Source organism: Tenrec ecaudatus, unplaced genomic scaffold (genome assembly GCF_050624435.1).
Source record: "Tenrec ecaudatus isolate mTenEca1 unplaced genomic scaffold, mTenEca1.hap1 Scaffold_513, whole genome shotgun sequence".
In the NCBI taxonomy this organism is placed as follows: Eukaryota; Metazoa; Chordata; class Mammalia; order Afrosoricida; family Tenrecidae; genus Tenrec; species Tenrec ecaudatus.
The window spans coordinates 323,218-349,783 of NW_027459426.1; positions in this window are offsets into that span (position 1 = coordinate 323,218).

Consider the following 26,566-nt stretch of genomic DNA (forward strand, 5'->3'; position numbering starts at 1 on the left):
CATTCCCTGATAGCCACAGCTAAGTGGAAAAAATATAGGATTTCCTTAAGAAATCCTAACACCATACACCAGGAATCCTCAAACCAGGCCCGTGGGCCACATGCGGCCTGCCGAGGATATTTATCAGGCCCACCAGTAGTTTTTGTTGCTGCTGCCAGTCCTGCTTAGCAGCAGACCTGTCCAGTGTGCATATAAATTTGTTCATAGTTTCTTTAAAAAAAAACTATAGTCTGGACCTCCAACCGCCTGAGGGACAGTGAACTGGCCCCCTGCATAAAAAGTTTGAAGACCCCTGCCATACACGCTCAAACTAACCTAATTCAATTATCCCAATTGTTTGAGTCAGGAACACAACTTTGAATATATTCTCCAACCTTAATCTTAACTTTATGACACAATGTCTCAATATCAGAAACCACCTTCCAAAACTATACTGTTTAAACCATAACTCTCTATCTTTATGCCATAACACATAAGCCCCTAAGTAACGCCAAACATAAGCTGGTAGGCACGACACATTCTAAACATAGAGCCCTTTAATCCATCCACCAACATCTGACTCTCCACTCATGACACTGAAATTCTAGTTCTATCCATTGACTCTTGTTCTTGAACCGGGAGCATTAATCCCAGGGCCTAGATTCCAATCTCAAATACAGACTCTGACTCTAGCACTCTACAACCCTACACAGAACCCAAATCTAACCCATCAAGAAACTCACATTGCTAATTATGTATGTGGAACTGTCTGCTCTCTCAGACTTTACCTAAATGTACAGAACTAAGGTAGGCAGACAGGCAAAACCAGGAACCACAAGCACATTTTCAGTAAACTTTTAAGGCATTTGCATCTGATTCATGGAAGGTGGCAAAATAAAGTGGTTTATACATGTTTTATATGAATATTCTATATATGAAATGAAAAGCTCATTAGCAATAAGTATGCATGGAAATTCCCACACTGGCAAAATAAATGGATCATAAAGAAACACTAGCAAAAAAGTAAAACAAAAGAGGCAATAGTTAGAAGAAATGCAAATGAGGACTCTCAGGTTTATGACCAATATGTGAAGAGCCCAAAGTCACCATTCCAATCCCCAAGAAAAAAGGTGACCAATTAAACTCAGAATACAGAGGTCACAGGTCATGGTTTCGTTTGGTTGTCCATTAAAAAAAATGAACTCTCATTGGGTCAATTCTGACTTATAAAGTCTCTACAGGGCAGAGTACAAAAGGCCCTGTGTGTTTCTGAAACGGCAACTCTTTAAGGGACTAGAAAACATCACCAGTTAATGGTTTTGAATTGCTGAATGTGTGGTTAGCAATCCAACACATAACCCACTACATCCCCATGGGTACATCATGTTCTTATAAACTGGAGAAAACTAGATTGCAGCTAACAATAAGAAAGGTATTCTTTTCAATGTCTCTAATTAATTAATCTAGTTAGGACCCAGACCAAACATCAGTCCTCAAAACAGGGGGTAGGTACACATAGGTAGGTACGCTCTCAGTTGATTTCTACTGTGAAATCATTCTATGTCCCTGCCTATGGGACCATTTTGTTTAGTGGTGGTTTCACCCTATGCCCTTAATAATCTAATTAATTGAATTCATTGAAAACTGTGATTTGAAGAATGTGATGGGATTACCTAAGAGCGACCAAAATAATTTGTTCCAGGAGAAAATACCTTCGGGAGTTATCCATTAAAAATCATACAGAGACTTCCGGGAAGATGGTGACGGAGTAACACATACCAGAGGGACTCCGCAGAATCCAGCCCAGGAGAGTTCCTCAGAGGGAAATTCAACGCCACTGGATCGCAGGAGGCACAACATAAAGATAAGTAGGCTCAGATCCACGGGGTTTTGAGGGGCTGGGGGCTTTTGGCTTACTATAGTGGAAGCCGGATGGGGCTCGACCCTAGCCTAGCCGCTGTGTCTGCCCAAGCCGGGACCATTTGGAGCCTGTAGCAGGGCTTGGCCTCCGCACATCCACAGTTTTCCCCTGCCTGCCTCAGGGCAGGGACAGGGCCCTTGAGGCTCCACCGGCAGGGATTGGTGTTCAGCTGCATTGTTGATTCTGTTTGCATCTCTGCACTATATTCCCACGCAGGCTTGGAGGGCTGCTCCGGGGCTTTTTCAGGGCACAGCCACAGCTTGCAGCGCCACATGGGCTGAGCAGGGACTGAACCCAAACCCCCACAGCTCCATAGGCAGGGATCAAGCTTCAGCTACACTGCAGTGCCAGTTAACATCTCTGCTCTTTGCACCCCCACTTCTCTGGGGGCTGCTCAGCAGCTTTCTTGTGACTCTTCTTGGGGCTCAGCTATGGACTGCCACTGGGGCTTGGGGCAGGGAGTGGTCCCTTGCAGGTCCACAGGCAGGGAGTGGGACTCAGCTGCATAGTTGCTTTTCCTTCCCTCGCTTCCCTGTACCCCGGCACAGTCCGGTCTCACTGTTTAATTTTGCTCCCCCTCTTGTTCCTGAACTGCTCTCTCACACTCCATTGCAGACTTACGGGACACTCCCATTGCCCTGGGGCATTTGCGCCTGGGCCACACCCAGCTAGGTGAGCTCCACCCTGCATAGATAGCCCAAGGCTAGGGAAAAGGCCTGCTTGCTCTCCAGGGGATACTCCTCTGACTCCTCACCAGGGAATTCCTGCCTGTGTACCTGGGGACATAAGGCAGCTCAGCCAACACTTATCAATATTCAAACCAATAGCAGGAACTTCAGCCCAGTCCCTGCAACACTGGGGCAGGCAGCCGACCTGCCATCTGGGGCACTCCCCTGATAGGGAAGCCACAGGAAGATAAAGTGGTAGGTTAATAACCTAGCAAAATCAGCTGTAGGCAGTTCAAAGAAGCATTCCTATAAGTCTTCCAGAGAGAGACTAGAAAATGGCACCTGGTCCCTCAAAAACAATTCAATGCAAACAACCATCAGCCCCAACGACCTCAACAAAAAAACAGGAGAAACAAAAGACAAAGGCAGTAGATGTGCTGAACATAGCAACATACATAGAAGAAGCAGACATTGAGAAGCCATACAAAGAAACTCTCAGAATGCTGCTTGGAGTCATGCAGGATATGAAGGAAACAATTCAGAAAAAGGATGAAACGATAGAGGAGATAAAAGCCGTACACCAAAGGGAAATACAGGAGCTTAGGGAGGAAATAACGAAAAACAATAGCAAAATCATGTTCCTTGAGAATCGACTGGAGGAATCAGAAAACCGCATCAGTGTCTTGGAGGACAACCAAGCAGACTTTAATAAACGTGAACAAAAATCTAATAAGAGCATCAGAGAAGCCGAAGAAAACCTAAGAGCTATGTCTGATGCTATGAAGAGGTACAACATTAGAATTATTGGCCTACCGTAGGAAGACACAACAAAGAAGTCATCTGCAACAGTAGCGAGAGAATTCCTGGAGGAAAACTTCCCCAGCCTAATGATTGAAAACCAAGCAACCATCCAGGAGGCTGAAAGAACACCAGCACGACGGGACCCCAAGAAGAAATCACTAAGGCACATAATAGTTAAACTATCCAACTTTGAGGAAAAGGAGAAAATCATGAGAGCAGCTAGGGCAAAAAAAGCAATCACATATAAAGTCACCACATAAGGATATGTTCAGACCTATCAGCAGAAACTATGAAAAAAAGGAGAGAGTGGAGTAACATATTCCAAAAGTTGAAGGAAAACAACGCAAATCCAAGAATACTCTACCCAGTCAAATTATCGATTGAGAAGTAAAAGTCTTCCCAGACAAGGAAAAACTCGAAAAATACGTTACAAAAATCATACAGAGTATAGATTTACTCTGAAACTACAATGGTCACCATACAAAATCAAATGGTGGGCCAAATGCTTGCTATTTATCAAATTATCATCTAATTTAAATACAAGGAGCTCATTGGTAGCTAATCTTTCATGCCATGAATGCTCAAGTGGGTTTCAAAAAGATCATGGAAAAATGGAATAAAGATGAATGGAATTTATACATGATCATTTTGAAGCCTCTGCATATCTGTCCCTAATAGATAATGCTAAACAGTGTAGTATCATTATGTTAAACAGAATAATGCAATAAATCTTTTATAATTCCTCAATTATACATCTTAAAAATCTTTAAGAAACCTGTTCATCTTCCATAAAAACTCAGAAAGAATATTAAGAAATTTACATAGAGTATCTTTCTTGAAGATCTATTAAAATTGGTATTAATTTATTCTCTAGCTATGGTAAAGAGACCAGTTAGGCTACAGTGTTTCTGTACAATTCATATAGAAACTTGTGAGAGCTGAAAAATAACAAAATGGTTTAATTTTTCTGGGTCCTGCAAATTTTGCATATTCCAAAAGGTGGTTTCTCATGTTATAGATAAAAATTTAACCTCATTGTACAGTTTTGAGTTTTCTTTCTTTGAAAGAATGCCAGGTTCCATAGGTTCTGGTATGTGTGTACATGCATGCATGTGTGCCTGGCTTAGTTTTTGATATGCTTCCGCACTATAATGGTTAACACGGATAGGTGTTCATGGAGAGATTGGAAGATTGTGTCTCCTCAGAGTCTCCAGGGAAGAAAGCCTGGGTGATGCACTTTGAGAAACCAGCCACTGAAACCCCTCTGCAACATCCCTGTGCTCTGACACACATGGAGTTTGCAGGAGTTGGTGTGGGTTTGATGGCATCTGTTTGGCCGGTTTCATTTCTAGGGGTGGGGGAGAATGCTGGTTTCATTTGCTACCCTCAAGGCTGTCAGTTCAACTCCACCAGCAGTTCTGTACAAGAAAAGCGAGCTGGTGGTTCCTGTGTAGATTTTGAATCTCAGACACCTACATAGGAACACTATGAGTGAGAATTGACGTTGTGGCAGTGAGTTTGCTTTTTGGGGTTAAGGACAATGAAGGTTTGTAGGTGGTCAAACAGCTTGAACTAGACAGTTCCAATGAGGGTTGACGGGTTAAATTCAGCCTGCATTACTGTGAAGACAGGACTGGAGATCTGTTTCCACAACTTATACTCCAGAAACGCTATGGAGCTGTTCTGTTCTATAACACATGAGGTTGCCATGAGATGGAATTAACATGACTTGGCACCTAACAAAAGGGAAAACTAAACATGATGAAAGCATGTTTATGTCTATGGACACATTGGTTTTATGCTGAAAACATGGCTAAATCAGAAACACAAAAACAATTTTCATTAAGAATCACTGTGCCCATAGTGAAAAACATGTAAGCCTACTGAGAATTTGCATATCTAAATTACTTAGTGAAGAAGTCCTACTGCTACAGTAAATATATGGCAGCTCCACGAAATGTAAGCAGTTGTATCCCACGATGTGGCAATCTGGTCACATTAATTATAGCCTAGAAACCACAAGGAAGAGTTTAAGGTCCTATGGCATCACAGAGTGCACCAAAGTGCACCTGAGAACAATAAAGCAATGAATAAAACAAGTCTTTTATCAAGAATACTTGGATAAAAGTTTAGAGCAATTAAGTATTCCCATGCAGTGGGAGATAGAAAATGGTAACTTAATCTTAAATAAGATGACATCTTACTATATATAAGAATTATATATCTGAATGTTACCTTGTATTAGGAATAATTGTGACCCAATTTTTTTACAATGAGGAGCTAACCTTAGTAGGACACAGTTCCTACACAGTCAAAGCAAACAAATTGAAGAAGAAACAAATGAAATCAATCAAAAGGATTAAATGAGTTTACATAATTAGAATTGGGTTCTATGAAACATTGTCTGTATCCACTAGGATAACTGATAAGTGAAAGCTTTAAATACATGTCACTGTGAAAATAAATCAAAACAACCAAAAAAGTGCTTACCTTGAAGGCATGTGTCACTAAAAGATAATATTAATGCACAAAACCAAAACACACTGCCATCGAGTCAATTCTGACTCATAGTGACCTTATAGGGCAGTGTAGAACTTCCCTCTGGATTTTCAAAACTGAAACTCTTTACAGTTGAAGAAAAGCTATTCTTTCTCCAGATTAATACAAAAAAGGACCTGAAAATAAATAAAATATTTGCTGAATTCTGCACATCAAAAGGATGATAAAGGAAACAAAAGTTCCCTATTAATAAAAAGGGTGGACATTAAATTTGGGCCAGCAATGCTCTATGAGTCACGAGGGAAGATAAGGGGATGATGGCACGGGTGGAACAGCATAGTGATAAAGAGGATGAGCCATTAACAGAACCAATCTCTGAGCTGAGGTGCTCTTCACACTGCAAGTGGAAAGGTACAGCATCAGCAGAGACAAAACCCAGGAGCTGTATTAGAGATTAAAGTTTTAGCACCCCAGTTAGTAAAGGGCTGTGGAAGGCAGTACATGCCTAAAGTCCATTTAAAGGGTATCCCCATAGATTAAATCCTCCTCCGCATTATTTCTGATCATTAATAAATGTTCTCCTTAAATTTTATTTGAGATTGGAGTCCCTCTTGCTGTATAAAACAGAGCACAAGCTAGTTTCTGGTGGGCAGAAATGATTAAGGAAGCACACGCAGTCAAGATGTTTTAGAGTAAAAAGGAGACCCCGTTTTAAATATAGTTTAAAGAGAATATTTGTTAAATCTTAAGAGACAAAGACAAAGTAAAGACACAAACAAAGCATCTATCTGGATGAGGGAGGCCACCAACAGGAGGTGGAAATATCTTCCCAGGTTCACAATTGAGATGTGAATTAAAGAGGTTGTGGGGAAGGCACAGGGCAAAGGAAACTGCCACAAAAGCATGATTGGTTATCAATGAATACATCACAATGACAGATTCTTCCATCCTTTGATAGCAGGCTTACAAGATGGGTCAAGGGCCTCCTGACCAATGCAGTCAGGCCAAGGCTGATAGGACATGGTTCCTGTCTAGGAGACCCCTGTACTGTCTCCAGTTTGGTGACCTCCATCAAGGACACACATGCAGGCAATCCTCCAAGAGACACTGCCCCCCCCCCCCCGGGCTGCCTGGAGAGGTTAAAGTAATCCACTCTCCAAAGCCCTCTGCCCGAGGGTCAGATTACCTACAGCCTTAGTTCCTGGGCAGAAAGCACTCAGTGGAGGTTTACTCTATGCGAGGAATTAAACTGTGCAGGGATTAGGGCTGTGACTGCTATGGCAACCTTTTGCAAAGCAAGGTGCTGGGAAGTTAAGCTCTAATACAAACCTCAGTCCTCATGGGGTGACCTGATGACTGCAAGGCTGGCCTCTTCTTTTGGTAAGGTCACTCTGGGGTCCCTTGCTCTCATGCCTGACACCTGACATGGAGGGAATGGACACCAGACAAGAACCTACCTCCAATCGGGCCTTTCTGGCTTGAGGGGTGAGGGTGCATGAGGGGTTCTGGGCAGGATAAAGGAGGCAGAGTATTCCCATGTGTGAATGCTCTGTGGCCTGTACCCAGCTCAGAAAGGATTTAAATGGAAACGTCCCAGGGGATCCTGGAACTGGGGCCAATAGGATGCGGGAATTGTAACATCCTCAGGAACCAAGACACCACTGGGACGTCACCCTGCAGGGGACTCCACGCATGGGATCCACATAGAAACACAGAGACTCACCTACCCTTATGGGAAGCTCACTCTGAAGCTTCTCAGTCAGAGGAAGTAGGTTCAGCAGGAAATTACATCACCTAGGTAGGGGGTGGGTGGAGTCTGTCCTAAGGGGTGTGACCTGGAAGAGATGAGGAGGGAGTGGCCGAAGGTGAGCTTCAGCACCTGGAGTGGCAACTGATTCTTTCTTAGTTGCACAGTCTGGAAGCCCTGCTGAAACCTGTTCATTTTGGGTGACCCTGTCTGCCTTTGAAACACAACAACACACAAGCCATGACAGGAAGACAAGCTGACAGAAAGTGGTGGGTGGAGAGCAGGCTTCCCAACTGTGAATATCCCCAAGAGACACTCCCATTGCATGGACTACAGAGACATACCTGACAGCACCTGATGCCATCTGCTCCAATTGACCATGCCTCTCCTGGCACCATGTGACTTTCTCATGAACTCCTCCAATCATGCAAGTCAGAGAAGAGGCCTAAGCCTTGTAGACTCAAGAGCCACAATGGAAAGACCCTTCACAAAACTTCATCCTCAGACACTGATTTCAGGCTCTGCTCCCTATGCTAGACCATCCAGACTCCAGCCTCCTTTTCCCTGGTGCATGCTCAGGTGAGCATATAAATTAGAGATTCCTGAAAATGCTGCAGTTGTCTTCTGCTCCTCCTCTACCCCTCCCCCTCTGTCTCAATCTCCTCATTGCTAAAGATGTATTCCCCCAATCTGTGGGTTCTGTATTACTCTTTTGATGCAATCTTGCTGTGTACATAAATGTCTTATTTCCAGGAAGTTCCAGTCATCTAACTGTCCTTCACCAACAGTGTTTCCTTTAATACATTTGTTGTGTTAATGTCTCTCCCTTCCATTTCTATATTATTGATTGTTTTTTATCAGGAATGGGTGTTGGATATTGCATTATATATTTTCTGCACCTATTAACATGATCAGAGGGTTCTAATTTTCTCCTGTTTATGTAGTCGGTTACATTAATATGTTTTCTAATGATGAAACATCCTAGCATCCCTGGTAATAATCCCACTCAGTCAAGGTGAAATATAAGCTCAAAGGCAGGGATAGGCGCTCTGTAACTCAATCCATCCCATTTCCACAAATCTGTACATAAACTGTTAGGGTGTGTGATGTAATCATTCTCAATTAATTAGAGTCATGAAATCATCAAATTTGTTACTGTGTTTTTAAAACACCAGTGTAATATATCCCGTTGTAGAGTGTATTTTTAAATGCTTTTACCCCACATTCTCTGCAGTTGTACAACTGTGTATTAAAGTTTCTCGTGCATGAAAATAAAAAAATAATGTTCTCATGCACATCTACAGTTGTTCAAGATTGTCCTTAACTCTTGATTCATCTTGAATTTATATATTTTAAAATCATGATTATATGTTTTCAACAACTGTTCTGAATGATTATTACGTTAATGCTTATTTAAAAAAATACTCTAACATTTTAGTACTTATTATACTCAGAGCCAGTGTACAATGGAAGTTGCAATTGTTTGGTGTCATTAAGTGAGTTCTGAATTATAGTTACCCTGTGTACCACAGGAAGAAACACTGACCTGTCCTATACCATCTTCATAATTGTTCATATATTTGAGCCCATGGTTTGAGCCTTTGTCACTCTAAAAAGTTATCTTCTTTTTGCTGCCCCTCTACTTTACCAAGCACCACTTTTAATACTATTGTATTTACCTTCAGTGTTCAAATACACAAACACACTAAGGTTTTATGTTTATGAATAAGAACATACATTTAAAAGAACAATAAAATCAGACCTGTCATATGAATTCTAGACTCATAGAACAATAGAGAGCAGAGTAAAAGCTCCTTAGGCTTTTGTTTTTTTCCCTTACATTTTATAGAACATACTGTTTCATCTTTACCATAGCAGGTAGTGTCCTTATAAACAACAGTCCAAAACTAGACCGGTGATGTAGTGGTTTATTTTCTCACTCTCAGACATGCATAAGCACCACATGGAAGTTAAAGTATACGCCAGGTGAGGGGTCGCGCGGTGACCTGTTTGGGGTGACCCTGGTGCACACAGCAGCCTGGCTGGGGTGCAAGCGTCCTTCTTCCCCCTCGCCCGCTCCGTCGGCGCCCCTCGTGTGGTGAGATGTGGGAGGATGACCCAGGGGCTGGTTCCATCCCCCAGTTTTGGGATTGGTTGGGGTTCCTGGGGAGAATTCCTGTTGGAGAAAGGAGGATCCCAGACTGGGGCTTTGGGCGTCGGTGTTTCTGATTCATTGCGGGAATTTTGCGTGTCTCCCCCCCTCCATTGTTTCCTTTCACACAGTGGTGCCTCCTCCCTGAGACTCCTAGAATGTCTTCAGCTCACAGGTGAGCCGTGGGTCTGTTGCTTCTCTCACCACAATGTGAATGCTACTCAGGAAGCCAGTGGCTGCAGCTGGAGCACAAAACGTTTTAGGGCTTCCTCCTGAGGTTTGCCTAGTCTTGTCCCCTGTGCGGGGTGTCTTCTCCAGGAGTAGTGAAGGGGAGAGGGAGGGGTGAATCTGGTCTGGAAACTCCCTGGCTCATTCTTGACAGCCGGTAGGGCAGGGAGCGCGCTCACCCTTGAGGGTGTTAAAGTGATATTCCAGGCATTCCCAGGTTGTTGGGGGTAAGTCCAGGACTGAGACCTCAAGGGAGGTGACCCAGGTTGGTGGCTATCAGTCAACAGTATGGCAGGTGGCAAGTAAAAGGAGAAAGAAACAGGCCAAACTGTACAAAGATGGGGGTTCCGTGAGCAGGAACTCAAGCAAAGAGAGGGCCAGTCTTTCTTTGTGAAAGCATATAAGAAGGGCAAGACCCCTCAAGTACGGAAGATCCCCCAGTCCCACATACACTCTTCAAAAATTTTGCATGTTGCTTCTTTAATTTTTACAAAACCCTGTTTGTTTGTATTTAACAGTAGAAAGAAGCTGGAGGAAAGCTTCTTAGTGGAGGACAGACAGCTGGAGAGAAGGTTTCTTTAAGAGAACAGGAGAAAATTGCCATCAATAATGAATTGCTTTTCATGCAGAGAAAGTAGCCAGTAAAAGACATTCAGGCAATTGAACTGGATCCATATTTCTGCATATTTGTTAGTGTGGGGGAGTGTGAGAGCTGCTCCTGCTTGTTGCCCAGAGGGAAATTTATGTTTTCTGTTGCCTCTGAAGAAGTTTCTAGTAGCTTGCCCTATGTTTAGATTTATGCTGACTCCATTTTAACTGTGTATTCCCACCTGGAGTCATTTTATCCTTATTCTAATGATTTCCCTGCGTATGTTGCTTGGTTTGGGGGTTCTTTTTGTTTTGGTTTTGAATCAGCGATTTAGGAAAAGTTCCAGCTTTAAGGAAGCCATGGCCCAGATCCGGGACCTGAAGGAGGCCGTAGAGTTGCTCAAGGAGATCATCCAAGTGGGGTGTGGCTCTGCCAGTGAGAGACTGAGGGGCTGGCCTGGTGTTCCACACCATTCCTTGAAAACGTGCTGGCATGACAAGAGGCAGTACTCCCCTGAAAACTCACTGCCAGGGATTCTGACCCAGAGACCCTTTGCACAGGGTTGGGGTTTCCCACACTGTAACTCTTCAATGGAGTAGAAAGCCTCATCTTTTTCCAGCCAGTGGTTTCTAGCTGATGGCTTTGTGGTTAGAAGCCTAGCATGCAACCCACCAGACACCAGGACACCTGCTCTTTACTGTAGTCTTAATTCTCCACCTCCCAATCTAGCGGGTCGAGAAAAGCTCATCCCCACGCCACATGAGACTCCCTACAGCTCGCTGGCCAGGGGGATGTTCTGCTCCAGTCCCTGCCTGAGTGTGGAATGTGATTCATGTGCATAGACCTGCTCTTGTTGATTCCATGATGTTACACTGTACTTTCTAGATCCAGCTCCTGTGTAGAGACCAAAGCCCCCCAGCATGTCTGTGTAGGCTGATAGGCCCTACTGTCAAAATTGAGGTCAAATTCTAGTCTATTCATTAGCTAATTTCCTTGGGAAAGTCCTTGAGCCTCACTGAGCTCCTAGTGGTTCGTCTCTAAAGTGGGCCAGATCTTTGTGGGTTAAGCGACTCAGTGCAGGTCTGGCAGGCAGTCAGTGGCTGCTGATGTGATCCGTGCTGCAGAGGCATGCACACACATCCTAATGATGCTGGACTGAGTGGAAATGAGGCCATGGGACACTTACAGCTGAGGATGAAAGTCAAGGAAAATTGTTGGGGCCTGTCCTCCCTTTCAAATGCCTCAGGGACACCGGCATTTGAAAGGACAAGAAGAAGGAGCTAGCACAGGGTAGCCATTCCTGGTGCTAACCAGCCTCCCAGAACTCATCCAGCTTCCTGATGAAGGCAGGGAACCTTTGGAGGGAGTTGAGCAGAGCAGTGACATGGCCATGGCAGCATGAGGTATATCACTGGGGCTTCAGTGTGGAGCCTGGTGCAGGCACTTGGAGAAAGGGTGCAGGTGTGGATGCAGGGAGAGGTGTGGGGAGGTTGTTTGGATAGTTCAAGAATGTGGCTGTGGCATAGGGATTGTAGTGGGGGCTGATGGGAGATATCAGAGCCATTTGGGGTTAGGGCAGATGGGGGTGGAGGTGGCTGGCAGGACTTGGTAGCATATAAGGTGAAAAAATGATGAATTCTTTAAAATTTTTTCTTCCTGAGCTGCCCTTTGAGATTATCTGTTCAGCTCTTTAACTTCATCATTTCTTCCATTTGCCTTAGCTACTCTAAGGAATGAGCAATTTCAATGTCTCTTCTGATATCCACTTTGATTTTTTTCTTGCTTTTCTGTCTTTAATGACCATTTGCTTCCTTCACATATGATGTTCTTAATATCACCGCCCCCCACATCCCAGCTCATCAGGCCATTAGTGTTCATTCCATTAAGTCTCTTCTTTAAATGTTACCTAAATTCAGATTGGATAGCCTCAAAATATTATTTTAGCTCTTGTAGACTCATTTTAATATTTTTAAGTTTCAAACAATTTACAGAAATTTTATATTAAATCTATAATAGAGTTATATAGTTTATATTTAACACACTTGTATCTTTAGAGTAGTGACTAACTTCTTGACTAATTTTTAATTAATTGAGTTTTAGTTTTTGACATAACATTTCTTTATATATTCTGAATACAAGATTATTAGGTATCTCATGAATAGTTACTGATGTAGGTTGCCTTTTAAAATTTCTTGATTGTGTCTTTCCAATTACAAGGGACTTTAATTTTGAGGAAGTTCCACTTATGTTGAACTTGGGCTGCTTATGTTTAAGATGTCATCATTGCTTAAAATGCAAGATATCTTAAGAAACCATTCCCTAATCCAGGGTCACAAACATTTATGTATATGATTTCTATTAAGGGTTTTATAGATTTGGCTATTACATTTAGGTCTTAGATCTATTTTGAGTTAGTGTTTGCATATGGTGCAAGGTGGGAGTCAAAACCCATTCTTTTTTCCTGTATCTAGTTGTTTCGACAGCATTTGCTGAAATCACAGTGACTTCTCTGTGTACTCTTTTTGAGTCAATTAGCTATGGATGTATGAGGTTGAATTTTTAGACTCTCAATTATATTCCATCAATATGTCTACCTTTTTGCCACTACTACACAGTCTTAATTACGATAGTTTTTTAGTAAATTTTCATATCAGGCAATGTGCATTCTCCACCTATATTTTATTGTCTCTCAGGATTATTTTGGCTATACTAAAACTGTCACATGTCCATAAAAATTTTAGAATCAAAATTATAGAATCAGCTTGTCATTTTCTGGAAAAACAAACCTTGAGAGGAATTAGGTTGAATCTGTAGATGAGTTGTAGAATATTGCCTCTGGATAATAATCAGTCTACCAATCCACCAAAACATCAGCTTTGTACCTGGCTCATTTTTTGCTCAGGTCTCAGTTTAAATGTTTAGCCTTCTCACATCTTATTCAAAGTTCACTCCTCTGCTCCATTATAGTACATTATTTATAAACTTTACATTTTTTACACTCTAAATAGTTTGTCTTGATCTGGAGAGTTTATGCTTCAAGTAAGTCTTTTATTATAAAGATTCTCTAGGACCAAACACAATGCCTACTAACAATAATTGTTCTTAATTTTTGTCGGCACCAGTCTGTGCTGAGAGTAGGTGAATGGAGTGTTGTGGAGCGGGAATACTGCAAGAAGTATACTTGAGGGAAGGGGGTTTTCGGCACCCCCATAGAAGCATGCACTTAGTGGATGATGGTTCCGGAGGGGTCCAGTCCCCCAGAGGATCTCTCTGGTGGGAAAGCAACTTTCTGGAGAGGTCTCAGATACACCAACAATTTTTTTCTGGCAAGTCCCAGACTCCTAGAGCATCATTCTGGTTTGGTCCGGACCCCAAATAGCATCATTCTGGCGGGGTCATGGATCCCTCAGAGCATCATTCCAGCAGGGTCCCAGAACCCCAAAACATCATTTCACCAATGCTTCCAGTGCTTCATCAATTTGTTGAAACTTTTTAAATTGAATTCAGTCAATGCTTGGCAACTGGTTTTGACTAATTCCATCAGTGTGGCTTGAGTATCTTCCATTAGTACTGTTGGTTCTTGTTTATATCCTTCCTCTTGAAAGGGTGGAATGCCAACTAATTCTTCTTGGTAGAATAATGTGTATTCTTTCCATCTTCACTTCATGCTTCCTGGATCATTCAATATTTACCCCATAGAATATTTCAGTAGAGTACCTCAAAGCTCAGATTTGTTTTTCTTCAGTTATTTTAAGATATACTGAACATGCTTCTTCTATTTTGGTTTTCTCACTCTAGGTCTTTGCACATTTCATTATAGTACTTCTCCGGCTGCTTTCTGAAAGTTTTTGTTCAGCTCCTTGACATCATTTCTTATTAAGTGCCCTAGCTACTCCATGATTAAAAGCAAGTTTCAGAGTCTCTTCTGACATCCAGTTTGAGCCTTTCTTTCCTGTCTCTTCAATGACCTTTCGCTTTCTTCATGTTCTCGGTGATATCCTTAGTGTTTAGTGAGTCAAATATGCTCCTGACATCTCAATATTCAGGTGAGATAGACTCAAGGTTGTATTTGGCTCCCGTGGGCCTGTTGTAATTTTCTTCAGCTTGAATCTGAACTTAGCTACAAGCAATTGATGGCATGTTCCACAGTTGACTACTGGACAGATTTTAGCGGCTGACATTTAGCTTCTCCATCTTCTCTTCCCACAAATGTAGTCAATTTGATTCCTGTCTGTGCCCACAAGTATTTGCTATGAACAAGTTGTTAGCCTTGTAAAATTCTATCATGTGATCTCCAGATTTATTTCTATCACCAGGACCATATTTTCCAATTATTATTCCTTCCTCTTTGTTTCCAACTTTTGAATTCCAATCGCCAATAGTTATCCATGCATTCAAATTGTGTGTTTGATCAATTTCACACTGAAGATGATGGTAAAAACCATCAGATTCTTCATCATCAGCTTTAGTAGTTGGTGCATCAATTAAAATAACCGTATTGACTGGATTTTCTTGTCTGCAGATAGATAGTATTTTATCACATTAGCATCGTACTTCAAGTCGATCTTGAAACGTTCTTTAGGAAGATGAATGTGATTCCACTTGCATGTGTCATTCCCAGCACAGCAAACTGTTTGACTGTCTGATTCAAAATGGCAGATATCAGTCCGTTTCAGCTCATTAACACCTAGTGTATTGATCTTTATGAGTTCCATGTAATATTTTATGACTTCTAGTTTTTCTATATTAGTACTTCAAAATTCTGAGTTTCAATGATTAAATAATTGTCACTGTTTCTTCTCATATTGAGACATCTTCTATCAGCAAATGAAGGTCTCAACTGACTTATTCCATTCACATCATTAAGATCAACACTGCTTTGAGCTGGTAGTTCTTCCCTGACCATATTTTGAGTGCCTTCTATCTTGAGAAAGAGCCCTGGTGGCATAATAGTCATGCATTGGTCCATGAACTACTAATTAGCATTTCAAAACCACCAATGTTCCTTGGGAGAAAGACAGGGCTTTCTACTCCCTTAAAGAGTTACAGTCTGGGAAACACAGAGGGACATTTCTATCCTGTCCTATAGGGTCAGTATGAGTTGACATCGACTCACTGGCAGTGAGTTGAGTTCTGGACTGAGGTCTTATATTTGGTTGTTATTCATGAGGTTGCAGTGACTAATTCTCCGCAAGTGGACAAATCAGTTCTTCATATGAACTGCTATCAGGAATCACCTAGCTCTCACCTCAGTAGTTTAATTGATTTGGATTGTGGTATGATCCACTGTTTTTTTTAAACCTTCATTATAAGTGATTATGCTGTGTAACGAGGCTTGAGAACCACTCCAATATGAGTCAGTTCTCCCAACCCCAATATTTACCAAAAGCAGAGAACAAATCACATGCACCCAAATATTCAAACAGGAGATGGCATTATACCTCCCTCAGAAGCCCACTATGGTGGCTAAATGGTCTCATTTCCAGACTTCCTCCCGACCCACCCACACACAAAAAAAGTGTTTCATAAGCCCCTTCTTTGGCAAAATTACTTTTGTTGGATCATTTCTCTATATTTGAATAGAGATCAAGATCATTCACCACCTTATTTGTTAGACATCCAGGAAACACAGAACTTCTGTTACAATCCCTGGCGATAGCTCTCACAGAGTCAAGAATGAAATATTGTACCTGTGTTCCCATGTTTTAAAGACTGTGTATCAGGACACGATGACACACTTAGCACTGCAATTTCAGACTACAGTACATTATTCCATTAAAAATAAACAACTACAATTATATTGTTTCAGTCTGGGTACATTAGAGAAACAAATCCACAGAAACATGAATAAGAGAGTTTTATATAAAGGGTAAGTGCACATCAAGAAAACATCCCAACCCAGTGCTGTCGAAGCCAACAAGTCCAAAATTAGCCCATATGTCCGACACCAATCCATAAAGTCCTCCTCCATCTCACAAAACACACGCAATAAGGCTGACTGCAGAAGGAAACCCGAATCAGTGAGCATGTAAGCATCTCAGCACTGGCAGGGGTCTCCACATGGCTTCTCCAGCAACCAGGGCTGCATCAGGGTAGGTCCATGTGGCTTCTCCTCAGGGATGTCTTTCATGAATGAGCCTTGCCAGTTGAAGAAGGGAATTGGCTAAGGCAACTGCATCCTGATCCAACCATCAGAAAGCAAGAAACCCGAGAATTAGAATGGCAAGGCTCACGGAGCCATTTATCCCTCCACCCTTCAATTAATCCCACACGTGTCAGCCATGTTGGCACAATAAACTTTATCTCACATGCCAACTAGAAATTTTTCAGAAGTAATTTTTATGTGAGGTAAAACATTGTGCACACCAGCAAGTGATTCTTTTTTATAACCGAACTATCAATAAAATAAGTCAAAACCTATATGCTTTTCCCAAGACAGGATTTCACAAGAAGAGTGAAGCATATGTGGGAACTGGCCATGTGTTAGAAAAACTTGAAAGGGACAGAATCCTTTAATCGTAACAGTAAGGATGCTTAGGTGAACTTTCCCAGACTTATACAGTCAATAAGTACCAAGGCTGAGATTTCTTCAGTGTGACTCCAGATGAACCAACATGGCCGCTGAGATCTGCAGGAGTAGGAGTTAAAACCACACCACCATCAACAAGTCAATTCTGACTATTGGGACCCTCTAAGACAGACTTAGAAATGCCCCCTGGTGTTTCCGGAGCCTGCAAGTCAGTGTTCCCCAAAGTGAGTAAAAGCGCTCCCCTGAGGGTGAGGTTGGGATCACTGGAATGATGCAGGGAGGTTTCAACAGCAGATACCTATACTTTATCCCAGGTTATTGACTACCCTACAGAAGTTTTCAATTGCCACAGAAGTGCTGAGTGATTATTACTTTCTGTAAGGGCTAGTTAGCCAAATAAATTTGGGAACCTATGAAATTCTTTTTGTCAAAAGATAGTCTCATTGATCTCCCACAGAGCAGCTGGTGGCATTGAACTGGTGACCTTGTGTTTATCAGCCCAATACATAATGCACAACACCATCCAGGTTCCTTAAGTAGCAGCTAGTTAGCCCAAAGGCAAACAACCAGTTGCCGTCCAGTGAATTCCAAATCTCAGAGACCCACATGTGACAGAGGAAAGATATCCTTCCTGGGGTTTTCAATGGTCATTATATTTTTGAAGTACGATGCCAGAACTTTCTTGAGGGTGTTGTTGCTTGTGAACTTAAACTGTCAATCTCTTGATCAGTCACGGGCATTGACTGTTCCATCCAAGGACTCCAGTTAGGAGACAAATAAGAACAAAACTCAAACAAACTCACTGCCATGGACTCAAGGCTGACTCACAGCAACCCTTTAGGACAGGCTAGAACTTCCCCTGTGGGTTTCTGGGACTGTGACTATTCAATGGAATAGAAAGCCTCGTCTTTCTCCTGAGGAACAGCTGATGATTTTGAACTGCTGACCTGTAGTTATCAGCACAACACATAGCTACTCTGCCACCAAGGCTATTCAGGATGATTATGAGGTAGGTGAGAGCCTGGCAATTTTCAGGGAATTTAAGAGATCATTGTGATTGGAGCTTTGATTCTGAGATGGAGAGGGAAGGCTTTGACACAAAATGGTTTTCTCTTTCAAATGAATGCTCTAGTTATAACGTGGGGAATAGGTCATGGGAAGCCGGAGTATGTGTGGAGGACACCCTGATGGCACTACATGAAGCAGTTCTCAGCAGCTAACTGAAAGCAGTGCTGTGGAAGAAAGACCTGGCCATTCATTACTGCAGAGACAATATCCTGAGAAATCCTGTGGGGCAGCTTTGCCCTGCCACATGGCTCTACCGTGAGTTGGAATCTGACTGATGGCACCTACAAAAGACTATGCATCTATGCATGGAGGAGAAGTAATAGCTTGAACTTTTACTTTTTGTTTTAACTGTTTTATTGGCCTATAATTCACATATTATACACATACCTTCCTTTATTGTACTCATATTTTTAGCTCCCTATTTCCCCCAAACCTCCCTGTCATGGTGTGAATAACCAGTATTCCAAATGTATGATGAAGTTTTGAACACAAGGATGTGTCTCATTGTACCCCAGCACAGCTAAAGACATAGAGTCTCCATAATTCTACGTCTCCATTTATTTATATTTTCTCTGTTTCTTCTACTTATGTCTGTCTGGTGCAGACCTACTACTGCAATGTTCTCAGACTCCTAGTGATCAGAGTTCTGTGGTAAAAGTATTTTTAATAGGTTATATGACCAAGAAAAAACCTGATCCCATTGAGTACACCTGTCCCTCTGGGATGTTATTACCCAAGCCTCACTGGCCTTCCTGAGGGCAGGCAAGCTAGGATGCAGGCAGGAAGGTGGTTTCCTGGCTTGTTTACCGTCAGCATGGAGGCAGCCACTGGAAAAGCAGAGCGAGGCTCACAGTGTGTGATGTGAGTGGCCAATAGGTCAGTCACAGAGAAAATCATTAAGTGGGGTATTTCCACACTCAAGGCCCTGAACATGTTACTCCTGTGTAACCCTGTAAATTCCACACGTTGCCTAATGAACCAATCCAAAGGATATGAGAAATGTTTAAATTTACATATACAGCATGCATTGCCCACAATTAAACTAGTTTATTTCCTGCGTTTTGTTTGTTTAGTGGTTTACATATATGTTTCTAACTACAGGGTTGACAGTCCACATCAACCAGTCATTTCTTTGGATAAAGATGAGGCTTCCTGCTCTTTTAAGGATTTACTGGTTGGGAGCCTATGGGAGTATATCTGAAAGAAACACACAAACAAAAGCGCTCTACAATCTGCCTTATTTATTTAAATTAGGTTATGCAGTCAGGGTGATTTGGACAGCCTGTCCCCAACTAAAACAGTAACAAAACAGAGAACAACTATTTATTTAATAGTAGAACTCAGGATGACATTGTTCATCAAAATCTCTCTCCCTGAGCAACATGGCCTGGGTGTTTATAGACAGTGCTTAAGGATGATGATGCTCTAGCAAGCCAACTTGAAGTGGAGTTTTTGTTTTCAGGTTTTTCTCCTTGTTCGTAAGGGTCTATCCACATCCCAGCTAAAAAAGTTAGCAACTTCTGTCCTTCAAGTAGAAGCGGGCTTAAGTTTTTATTTCAAAGGAGGAGTAGCACTGGTGCGTCAACACATTGTGTACTCTAACAAATTTTCAAATTTGAAATGAGAAAAGGAAAGTACATGAAGCCCCAGTGAGGTCCTGTGATGTGTTGCAGCATCAGGAGTACACGCTGTGAACAGCAAATTAAGAAACCTGTACTTTGTATTCTTGCATTAATTTATAATAAATAACAAACTGCTATTAAATTAAGTTTAACTTAGGGATTGAATTCTGAGGTCTACATTTGTGGAAGACTGAGGTTTACGCAAGTTGTTGTTAGTTGCTGTGATAGTTAAGGTTTATTGTGCTAACCTGGCCGATAAATACATGGGATTAATTAAAGAGCAGAGAGATAAATGGTGGCTTGGTGAGCCCCGCCTTTCTTATTCTCTGGTATCTTGTTCTATGATGGACTGACCAGTGTGTGGCTTCCTTAGCTAGTTCTTTGCCTCAGCTAGCAAAGCTCACTTCCTGGGAGACATCCCTGAGAAGCCACGTGGACCTCCCAAGATGCAGACCTGGGTCTGGAGAACAGCGTGAAGACTCCTGCCAGAGCTGAGATGCTTAAACACTCACTGATTTGACTTTCCTCCTGCATTTGGCATTGCATGTGTTTTGTGAGTTTGAGGAGGACTTTGTAGATCTGTTTTGGATATATGGGCTAATGTCAGATTTATGGGCTTGGACTGGCCTGGGTTGGGATGGTTTCTTAATGTACACTTTACTCTTACATAAAACTCTCTCTTATATACATAAGAGTTTCTGTGGATTTGTTTCTCTAATCTACCCAGACTGACACAGTGCTCTCCTGTCAGGTCTGAATCACTGACCTTATGCTCACAGATTGAAACACTGCCAAGTCCTGCATCATCCTGAACATTGTGGCTAAGTCTGAGCCTATTGTTGTAGCCAATGTGCCCATTCATCATCTTGAGCTTTTTCCTCTTTGAGTTGCTGTACAACTTTTCCATCCATGTTGTCCTTTTCCAGGGACTCTCTCTCCTGATAACATGTTCAAGGTACATGAGACAAAGTCTTGGGTGAGGCAACACAAAGGAAACCTGTGTAACGTGGCATTTTATGATTTCCTTCACATTCAAGTTGTTGAAAATCTAAGGCATGAGCTGAGAATAATAAAACTGTTTAAGACTCCATAATCGTTTCAGGGGAAACACCAGAATAATTGCCTCTTCCTTAATATACTTGAATCTGCTGGAGTTACATTTGGAGGTCAGATATGGGAAACTGTTTGAATTACAATAGTAAGGAAGTAAAAGAAATTTTACACTGTGGGAAGCTCAAGTGTTTTCATTGGAATCGGTTGTCTGAATGACACACACCTGGAGCTTTTTTTTTTTCTTTCAGTTGTAGGTTTTGATTCTGTGTCTTCTCTTCTTTATGCTAGGTTTCCAGGGTATGGACTGCTCTTTCTAGACTTTTGACAAACTCTTAGTCTGCAGGGTTAAGGTCTGGTGCTGGCTGCAGTTTTGTATATGGGAGGGAGAGGGACACAGAATCAAGTGTTTATTCAGATGGTCTATGTGTCCTAACGTAGAAGTCAGACAGAACAGTCTGGTTACTGAAGTTGCCATCCGCCTGGGACTGAGTTTTGGCTGCAGGAGAAGAATGATAGGGATAAAAGTGATGCAAACAGAAGCAAGTATCTTTAATATGTTGATGCCTTCATACTCCAGCCTGGACACTGATCCTTTCTGTTGACTTTACATGCAATCTCCCCTGACTCCAAAACAGTTCTGAGGAGTAGGTCATTGTGACTGAGTAGGAGGGCTCACTGCCTAGTTATCACACTTCGTAGGTCTGCATGAGGGCTATTCCACCTCAAGCGGTGTCTTCGTGTGCCTCAATCAGTGTTTCCACCCAAATTCCTAGGCTTCTGAATTCCCAGTACCCTGTGTCATGCAGTACCTTTTACCCAATAACCCTGGTGTTTATACTTCATAAGCACCTTTTCATTTGTGGAGATCAAAAAAATTTGTTATTAAATAATGAGGTTTATGGAAATTGAAAATATAAGCCATTAGAAACTTATTTGTCTAAAAAAATAAAGCCAGTTTGCAAGGAAATGTCTGCATAAGCTGAGTAGGCAGTAATTGAGCCGGCTTCAAGTTGGCAGCCAAGCACTTGCTTCATTGAATGTGAGTTACTATCCACAGTGTTGGAAGTAAATTAGGGTCATGAAACAGGTTCCTAAAAAGTCCCCAAATCACTATTACAATGATTGAAACCATACCTTAGCCTTCCAGATCATTCAAGCTTTTAAAAAACAGGTCAATTTCACATTCAGTTCATCAACCCACAACTCAATTGGCTCATTTCAGTTCAAAGACCCAGAAAACACAATCTCTGAGTTGTGCTGTATTATAGTTATGATGAGCTGCATTATGACCATCTGCTTCTCTTTCTTTTTTTAGAAAGTTTACCATAAGTAGCATGCACTCATGCTATACCACACACCTCTGATGCCACTGTAGCTGTAAGTTTATATCCAATATATTCAAGCCCCACAGACTGATGACGGTGAGATATGCAAAGCCAGGGGGTGGGAGTCCCCCATCCAGAGATTTTTCACTTTTTTAAATATTAACAAACACACACAATATTGGTTTCTCTTGTTAGTTTTTTACAATTTTTAAAAAGATGCTCAGTTACTGTTTTGTTGGGGTTTTTATATTTTGTGTTTGTTTTTTTGTTTGTTTTTATTTATTACCTCTTTTGTATAAGTAGGGAATTTATAATAAAATATGTACTTTATGGAATAAATTTTAAGAACCAAAATATATTTTATTTTAAATAAATTAACGGATCTTTGATCTTACAGCTAAATCACTGATTATATATTTGCAGAGCCGACTTAAAGGATGAAAGAAAATTCTATCAAGAGTTACTTTTGACTTCATAGCCTTCCTAATAAAGTCTTTTAACTACTTATAGAAAAAAATAGAAAAGAAAAGCTAGAATCATGAGGTATTTGACTTCGGTCAGGACTGCCTCATGACAGAATCGTCGGCATGAGGCTGGTCATAACACAGGACTGAGTACCTTTCATCCAAACAGTTACTGTGGTGTAGATTCCAAGTCATGGAACTACCAGGTGTGCAGAGCCAAACTGAACCGTGTGAGATAGGGGCTGCAAGGCTGTGTGTGGGTTCAAAAGCAGACCACCAGGTCTGTCTTCTGAGGTACCACCATATGGGTTCAGATGATCGTTTTAGTTATGATTTGGGCAATTAACTGTTTGTGCCACCCACAGATGGCATGGAGGAAAATAGCTTTTGACTGTTTAGTGTCTTTCCCAAACGGAAACGGGTGCTTACTTGTGTCCTGCCTTTTCTTATATTAGCTGTGTTAGTCTGAGTACATTACAGAAATAAATCCACAGAAACTGTAATGTATAAAAGAGAGCGTTAGATAAAGGGTAAATGCACATGGAGAAAAAAATCCCAAACCAGTGCAGCCCACATTAGCTCATATGTTACACCACAATCCTCAATGTCCTCCATCTTAACAAACACATGCCGTGAAGGTGGCTGCAGGTGGACAGAACTGCCATCTGGGTGTCTGAGGTTGTTAACTCTTTACTAGAATTAAAAACGCCTTTTGTGCGCCTGGATCGGCTGGTGTGTGTAACCACTCAGACACGAGGGCTCCATCTCCTTTTGCAGGACTACTCATGATTTATTATCTAACCAATGCTGCTCAAAGGGAGGTTCACTCCGCTATGGGAATGAGTTAATCTGTGCACTTTAGATGTTGAAATCCACAGACACACGTGTATAAAAGAGAGTTGTAATTAAATATTAAATGCACATCAATGAAACTTCCCTAAAAGATCTTTTTAATCTCATATGCCCACCATTATCCCATAGGCGCCCCAGAATCCACACAGTCTTCAAACATTTACAAAAGAGATGGAATGAGGCTGACTGCTAGTAAAAGCCAAGTCAGAGAAAGCAAAATACTCTCATATTTGGTGGGCATCTGCATATACATGTGGAAACACCAAAGCTGTTTCAGGTAGATAATGTGGCTTCTGCTCAGATATGTCTGAGTGTACTTGAGGCTTGGAAGCAGCAGCATTTAACTGGCTAAGGCATAATCTCACTCTACTGAATTTCAAAATCAAGATCTGTGAGAACTTGCAAAGTTAAAGTGACCAAATGCATGAATCATTCCGCCCTTCAATTAACACCACCTGTGCATCTTGGACATTTGGCATGATAAGCTAACAATATCAGTGAGCATAACCTGTTGTGAAAAACAGCCCCAATGAACTGAAAATAGCCTTATCTGTTTTCTTTGGTAGTTGACTGTTCTCTTATTCTTTCGCTGACCTCAGGATTATCTCTTTTTCCTTGAAATTGAATAGCTTGAATATGAAGTGTTGTGATTTTTTTCATTAGGGATTTATCCTATTTGGGGTTCTCTCAGCTTCTTGAGCAGTTATTTTTCACCTCATGTGTGCTGTTGGGGAATTTTCTTCTATGCTTTCTTGTACTATTTTCTCTGTAGATATTTTGTTTCTTCTTCCAGGATCCTGATAAGATGTAGGTTGTTTCTCTTCATAGTGCCCCATATTATTCTCAGGCTTTCTTCTGATTCCTTTACTTTTTTTGTTGTTGATTGTTCCTTTAGTCGATTGTAGTCATAGTGTTTTTCTTCAAGCTCACTGGTTCAATTTTCCTCTTCTTCCACTCTATTCTTCAGGTTTTTTACTAATGCTGCCTAATTTGGTTATCTCATTGTTTGTTTTCTGTGATTCCTTTTGGTTTGAGGATTTTACTTTTCCCATTTCTTCCTTGTTCTCTTTACTGTTTCTTACATCTCTTGATATGATTTCAACACCCATTTTCTGAATTCAATTTCTGGTAGTTTTATTGCCTGTTTTTCAGAGTACTATATTGCATTTGGGTGATTTTTGGTTGTTTGTGTTTGTTTTTCTTCATATTATGGTTTGTTTACTGTGGTTGAGGGCTATTTCCCCAGTATCATGGAACAGCTCTTGGTGTTGTATGCACTGCTGGTCATGTAGACGCATTTGGCTCTGTTTAGTTATCTGAGAATAGTCTAAATGAAGCTAGAAAATATACAGTGTTGAAATGGAGAAAAGAAGAGTTGGGTAATTGGAGAAGGTGGAGAGAGAAGAGCAAGAGTGACATAATAGATAAGTGGTTGTCTGGAGAGGTGAACACATTTGTAAAATAATGTGGAAATGCACTTTAAGGGTAATAATCAGAATTAATAAATTTCACTGAAATATATTTCATAAGGACAATGAAAGAGAGCAGAATGATATATTGGAGGATTGCAGGCAGATGAGGGGCAAATGAGAAATAAAAAGAGCAGAGAATGTCCATGGTGTGGATGCTAATTTTTGTTATTAATGACAATGTGAATATGTGCATGTTAGTGCATCAGAGAGGGTTGTTGGGAAAGCCCTTGTTTGGGTGGATATGATGGAACCTAAAGGACTGCCTGTTTTGCCTAGGAGGAATGTCTATTTTCAGTTCATTGGGGCTGCAACAGAAGAAAATACTGGAAAAGGAAGTAGGAGAGAATTTTAAAAATAGAGTATTGTAATGGAAAAAATACAAAAATGAATCTCTCTCTCTCTATATATATATGTATTTATATATATTTATATATATATACTCTTTGATAGTGTTATTTTGGTAATACATGTGTTATGTGAGGGAGGTGGAAAAGTGGTGGAGGAGGATACTGGAGCAAAAAACACAAAGGGAGGAAGGAAAAGAAAAAATCAGAATTGAAAAGTTGAACTTGGGTACTGATTTTGTCTGCACCATGCTGTCTACATGGATCTGTCTTCCATAGACTAGTGAGGTGATAGTTTTGGCTGGCTGGGTTGCTTCAGAGAATGGGAAGTGGGGGCAAAGGGCAGAAATGATTATGCTGACCAGGAGCAGGACTCACAGAAATGGCGCCTGTCTGCTCTCTGGTAAAGGGGAGTCTATAATCAGGCATTGCTGCTTTGTCATTATGAACTTGCGTCTGCTTATCTTTATGTTGAGATTCTTCCAGTAAGATATCCTTCATAGTGGACTTTCTCTGGTAGTTGCTGTACTTGTTATCTGAGAGCCATCTGACCTCTCTTCCCTTTTGATTTCCCATGGATATTAATGGTGGATTCAAGTAAAATGAAAGCCTTGAAAACTTTGATCTTTTCTCTATCATGGTGTCTATTCGTCCAGTTGTAAGATTTTTCCTTTTCTTTACACTGAATTGTAATCCACAGATCAGGCTTTGGTCTTCATCAGTAAATGATTCATGTACTCTTTACTTTTTGGAAGCAATATTGTGTTATCTGCATATTGTGGGTTGTTATCTAATCCCGATGCTACAACTTCTCCAATTATTGGCTCAGCATACAGATTAAGTATGATGAAAGTATACAACCCTGATTGCACACCATTCCTGATTTTAAGCCATGAAGTAATCCCCTTGGTTTGTTAGAAAGATCATCTCTTAGTTTATTCATGGATTCAATAGAAGCACAATTAAGTTCCCTGGATTACACATTTTTAGCAGTGTTATATGAAATTTGTTATGATTCGAACACTCAAATGACTTTGCACAGTCACTGAAATAAGTAACCAACAGCCTTCTGTTACTCTTTGCTTTCAGTCAAGAATCACCTGATATCTATAATATTTCTCATTTCATGTCCTCTAATGAATGCAGCATGCATTTCTCCCAGTTTCTTAATACTTTACTGTTATAACTACTTTTGAATTAACATCTAGTATTTTACTTGTATGTATTATTAATTATATTGTTCAATAATTTCC